Source organism: Brachyhypopomus gauderio, chromosome 3 (genome assembly GCF_052324685.1).
Source record: "Brachyhypopomus gauderio isolate BG-103 chromosome 3, BGAUD_0.2, whole genome shotgun sequence".
In the NCBI taxonomy this organism is placed as follows: domain Eukaryota; kingdom Metazoa; phylum Chordata; class Actinopteri; order Gymnotiformes; family Hypopomidae; genus Brachyhypopomus; species Brachyhypopomus gauderio.
Genome location: NC_135213.1, coordinates 6,230,399 through 6,236,092, shown reverse-complemented (window position 1 = coordinate 6,236,092; position 5,694 = coordinate 6,230,399). Strand labels below are relative to the sequence as shown.

At 38.0% G+C, this 5,694-nt stretch overlaps 1 long non-coding RNA gene across 1 annotated transcript; it reads left to right on the top strand.

The window, feature by feature from the left end:
- Window positions 1-330: 330 nt before the first annotated feature.
- LOC143510100 (uncharacterized) lies at window positions 331-5,126 on the top strand. Its single transcript, XR_013129900.1, has 2 exons — window positions 331-1,178; window positions 4,989-5,126. It is a non-coding gene; the product is annotated as an uncharacterized LOC143510100 (long non-coding RNA).
- The last annotated feature ends 568 nt before the right edge of the window (window positions 5,127-5,694 follow it).

The following is a 5,694-nucleotide window of genomic DNA, read 5'->3' as shown; positions in this document are numbered from 1 at the left end:
TTAAGATTTTTTTTTTTTGCAGTGAAGAAACATACCTTCTCACCCCAGCTCAGGTGCTGGCTGCCTCGCAGATCCAGAAATGTAGAATGTGAACAGCTAGCTTACGACCAGAACAAAATGCCAAGCTGTAGACAATTCTAGCAGCAAGCAGTCGCGTGAATGTGCCAACCAATCAGAAGAGATATAGTTGATAAGTGGACTGGTCACAAGCCTCGTTTTGAAGCAGGGTTGCCAGATTGGCCAGTCGAACCAAAGTATTGCGCAGGTGCAGAGCAAGTTTTTTGCATAATATAATTTTTAAAATGTGTTGAGCCAGGGGGTGCTGAGCAACCTCACGGTGGTGCTCTAGCACCACTAAAAATACCCTAGCCTCGCCCCTGGTTTAATCTATCGCTTTTATGAGCGATAGCTTTTATAATCTACACCCTTTTTGAATAAGTAATCAACTTCAACCGCCGAATACGGAGCTGCGAATAAGTAACCAAACGAATCTCAAACTGCGGATAAGTAATCAACTTCAGCCTCGTATCTTTTCACATCTTCTAAATCTATCTTTACTGAAGGAAATCTGTGCTATAGGAAATCTGCGCTATAATGTATTTACACAAATGTGAGAAATGTCCAGATGCACATGAAATGCATTGATCCTTGTATGTACTTGATATCTTTGTGTTTATAGGTTCACATGTTCAGGTGCACATGTTTAAGTGTTACTAACCCGTGACTTTTATTTTGAAAATACGTCTTACCACTGAAACTCTTACCGACTAGTTTGAGCTCGTGGTTAATTCATACATGTGATCTTTTCACATCTTCTAAATCTATCTTTATTGAAAGCCATTGTGTGGGGATAAATTCACAGTGTGTGGGAATTGCATAATAGGTATTTATAGCATGCACTAAGTGATTTTTTTTTAAATAACACATCCATTCTTTGGTGAATGTCTGGACAATAGAGCGTTGAGTCCACGTTAGCGCGGTCGTAATCGGTAAGTGTCCGTTCTCCGTCCCGGACGATGCGATGCACCTCACGGAGCGAACCTGGTCCGTAGTCATGTGTGGACACACCGTTTATTCTCTAGGTTGCTTCATTGCCATCTGGGCGTTTGGTGAGGCACAAGCAGAAGAAGGCAAAGCCAACGAAAGACCATATGAGGTGCTGCAAAATCAACATTTAGGTAAGACATGAAACACCGTGAGACTGTAGGCCCAGCAGTGGCGTTAATGACATGGCTGTTTGGCTTTGTGCTGAACATTAAACACATCTGCGAGTTTTGTTTAAATAAATGAATGAAACTCTGTTGTTTATGTGGGCTGTTTTGATTTGGCACACAATGTGATTCACGGCAGGCAAAAACATCGTTTTATGCACTGGTCAATTTTGAGGTTTTAGGCTATTTTGATTTCGTAACATGTCTTCATTCAAACCGTTGGAAAGAAAATGTAAACATTTAGGTGTTTATTTATTTACTCTCTCGCACACGAGTATATATCCAAATATGGTCATTTCCTTTCCATCAGCAAAACAATCGTGGAAGAAAAAATGGTGATTTAAAAGCAAGCTTGACATCTCATTGGCTGGTGTCGACTTCTGAGAACGTGATTCGTTCAGATGTGTCACGTGGTCACGTGCTTACGCTTCATTGTTTGTTCGAAATAGCCTACTACATACTACATACGGCACTCGGTATATACTGCATACTGGTCCTCGTAGTAGTATGCAGTACAGTTTCCAGTATGCGACAAAATCAAAACATACTACGGGGTCACGTGAACGTGTAACCACCAGCGATTAGTGCTTTCTTTGAAGTCTCAAAATGTCAGACCATTTATCATTTTTAGAAGATGAGAGAAGGCAGAGAAGATTTTAAGAACAACTACTGTTATAACTTTAATTTTGGAGGAGTTTAACATTTAACTCAGGCAACTAAGAACCACATAATTATCACCACAAGTATCCATAGAGCTAAATACCAGTAGCCTACAGTATTTTGCTATCAACTTGTTCTTGTCCAATACTGAAATTAAACATTACTGCAATTTGCTACACATACTGTATGTGAATCTACTAACCTTTTAAAACGTATGAAGAAAATAAAGCTTGGGGTAATATTGTATCTTGGATTTTAGTTGATTTTATTGATTTTGCAAAAAAACAAACAAAACCCACCCCTCCAAAAATACATACATGAAATATAAAATTTGATATGAATAATATGCTGCATATATTTTTTTATTTTTGTAAAAATAATGATGAATAATAATGAAGACAATTATTTCAAACACTAATTTATTGAAGATATATCTTACCCTGGTCCAAAAGTGGAGTTCAGTCTGTGTGTAGCAGCTCTACCCACCACAAGGCTGGAGCATCACTGGAGATGGAGGTTATTCCTGACTGGCTTCACCCATCTGCCTAATGACTCCATTTAGAGAACCAGAACAGAATGCAGTTCAGGCCAGGTACAACAGACACCTGTGCAAGCCCAGGTCTGTGGTGGAGAGGACATTTGGAATGATGAAGACCTGATGACGATCAATCTTTTTAAAGGCTGTTGAGGTGAAAGAGGGGTTATAAAAGGTCCTTTACAGTAAATCATAATTTAATCACTAAAAATTACAAAATATTGTCTGTCAGTAATGTAATTATAAAACAATACCTTGTAATGAATTACAAGGTATGATTATTAATCTATTAATAATAATAATCTATTATTATTCTTATCTTAATCTTCATAAGTTAGTGTGAAATTTGAGCACTATTATTACTATTTTGTAAGTATTTACATTAATCCAAAATGAACACACATCCGTATGTGGTGCTAACACCATGTTCAGCGGAAAATGCATTTCTAAAACACACTAACATACTGAAAGTAATCTTACCTTGTATTTTTGCTTTAGATTTTCTCGTTTTCTTTTAACTTTAATGGCATCCGTTTTGCAGTGTAGTCCAGGAATCTTTACAATTCTGGGGAAAAAATAATGAAACTAAACACATTGCTTATGTAGTGCATGTAGTTTGTTTCAGTATTCAAAAAATACAGATTAGATGGCCTGAATTTGCGATTGATTCAGAAGCTGGATCTAAAGTGGAAAAGCTCAAATGCTTTTTGGGCAGTTTTGCGTCTCCCGGTAAACAAGACGCTCATGAGAGTCTCACCAGGCTACAAGGGCTTCAGTGTCATGGTCTGTCCTTACCAACACGCAAGAGCCGATAATGTAATTTACTGCAGTAATACACAATTAATATGTTTACATTGTAAAATAACATTGAAATTTTATACAGATTATTTTTTTACAATAGTGTCTGATAGGGAATTTATTCAACAGATTTTAAAGCAATAGTTAGATGCTGCTAAAATAACACTAACTAGCTAGCTAGCTACTGGTATATTTTGTGGAAGTAGTATATCATCCGGGGATGTTTCGCGTACTGGAAAAAGTCTTTTTATTCGCATTCTGCATACTGGATACTGATTTGGGGCCCAAGCAGTACGCCAGTAGTATGTAGTAGGCTATTTCGAACACGTAGTAGTTTTAACAGCTTATCAGAAAAGACGACAATTGTCACTTGCGAGAAGATGCAAGGGAAAACTTGCAAAAATCAATTAGATAATGAAATGCTTACACACAGCGCATCGATGCGTAAGCTGTCCTTCAGAAATAAGTAGACTTTAGATACGGACCAATGCGCCGTACAGCAAAGCGCATAATTAGTGGATTAATTTGTCCTAATTGTGTAGGTACAGGGCTTAAATATCAAACAATGGGTTTTGCAGCAGTTTGATTTTAGAGTGCAGTCTGTGTGAAAGAGATATGTACCGCAAAACTGTATATACATATACGCGTCTTCAAGGTGTAACTAGGGAAGATGTTGCAATTGAAGTGAACATGTGAAAGGTGCTCTTAGCACACGAGTTAGTGTAGGGCCATGCAGGTGTACAAAAAGAATACAGGTATGGGACAGGGTTGAGATAGAGACAAGAAGCTAATCCACAGACTAATAAAGTGCCCTGTCTTTCAATAATGCGTTGTTTGTTGTCAGTTTTACTTTTACCCTACAGATTTTTTCTTTAGTGGCAGAATGGACAAAGCTTTAAGTTTAATACAAATTATGAATAAAATTGAATTAATACAATATTTTATGAATAAAAGTTTTAAACACATACCTATTTTATGTAAAAGTAAAAAAATAAATACACCAATTAAACCTGAAATGAACAGGTTAGGGTTAGGGTTATCTGCTATGATGACTGATATGGAGAGGTTATGGCTGCAGAACACAGTCTTACTGTCAATGTAATGAAGCTGATATGATCAGAGTATCAAAAGCAGAGGTTGTCACATCTGACACTTCTGCCAGAGTGAAACATAAGTGCAAACCTGAGCACAGCTAAAAAGCTGAAAAGACATCATGAGGAAATGTGTGGGGGACCTACATATGGAGCAGGGATGGATGACTAGGTTGTAAACAGGACTGATTAACTATTGTGCAGGACAGACAGACAGACATCTAGAGTAAAAGTTCTACAGGTTGCAGTGTGCGCGCTGTGTTTAACTTTACACTTTTATTCATTCAGAAGGTTTTCACAAAGGGAATTCTTCATATATCAATTATAGCCTCAATTATCTAACAATTTATGCCTAAAAACATGTCAAATTTTGGTTTATTTTTTTTAACTTATAACAGTATTTTCTGGTTTATAAAGTAATAAAAAGATATTCATTATTCCTTCTGTAAAAACCTTTTGATTTTAATATGTTAACAAAATGAAACAAGAATTTTGAACCTGACTTTATGCATTGTTCAGATTTCTATTCTTGAAATATATACAAATTAACACATATTTAATTAGATAATACCTAATTTGCATATTTAAACATAACATTTCAGAAAACTTGTAGTGTCTTGCCTTAAGACTGATGCCCTTGACAGCCGAGGCAGGTTCGTTAATGTTTCTCTTTTTTGTCCCTCTCCACGACAGTGCTGTTCATCAGCGTCCTGTCCGTTCTCCTGCTCACGATACTAATCGTAGCAGTGTGCGTCTACAAGCCCGTGCGGCGACGGTGACGGGGATCGTTAAACCGAGAGAGAGAGAGAACGGATACACGAAAAAAGTACGGTGTGGAGCAGGAGACAGCACCACCTGGACCTCCTCACAAACTATCCTCCTACAACCTTTTTCCCCACACTTTGGAGGGTGTGGTATTCCCGCAAGGACATTGGTAGTTCATGCTACATCAGGGAGGAGCAAATATAAAAGCTTGCATCTCAGTCCTCTATCCAAATCATTCATCATTGTGCTTTGGGTATACTGCAGTCTGCACGCTCTCTCTTTGAAAATGTCTTCTGGGGAAAGGTCTCCTGTCAAAGATGTTTTGGAACAGCTGTTGGACGAGGAACGTGACTTAGAGGAGATTGTCTCTGAGACAGAGGATTGTGTTCAGGAGGACACTGATATTGAGGAATTCTCATCTGATGAGAATGAGAGTGTTGATCCTCCTGTTGTCCCTCAACCACCTGCAGACATGATCTCTTCCAAAAATGGAAAGATACTATGGTCCCTTTCTCCACTGGAACAGCTGGGTAGATGTAGCGTTAGTAATATTATCAGAATGGTTCCAGGACCCACCAAATATGCAGTCGGCCATGTTGATGACATCAAGTCATCATTTGAGCTCTTCATAACG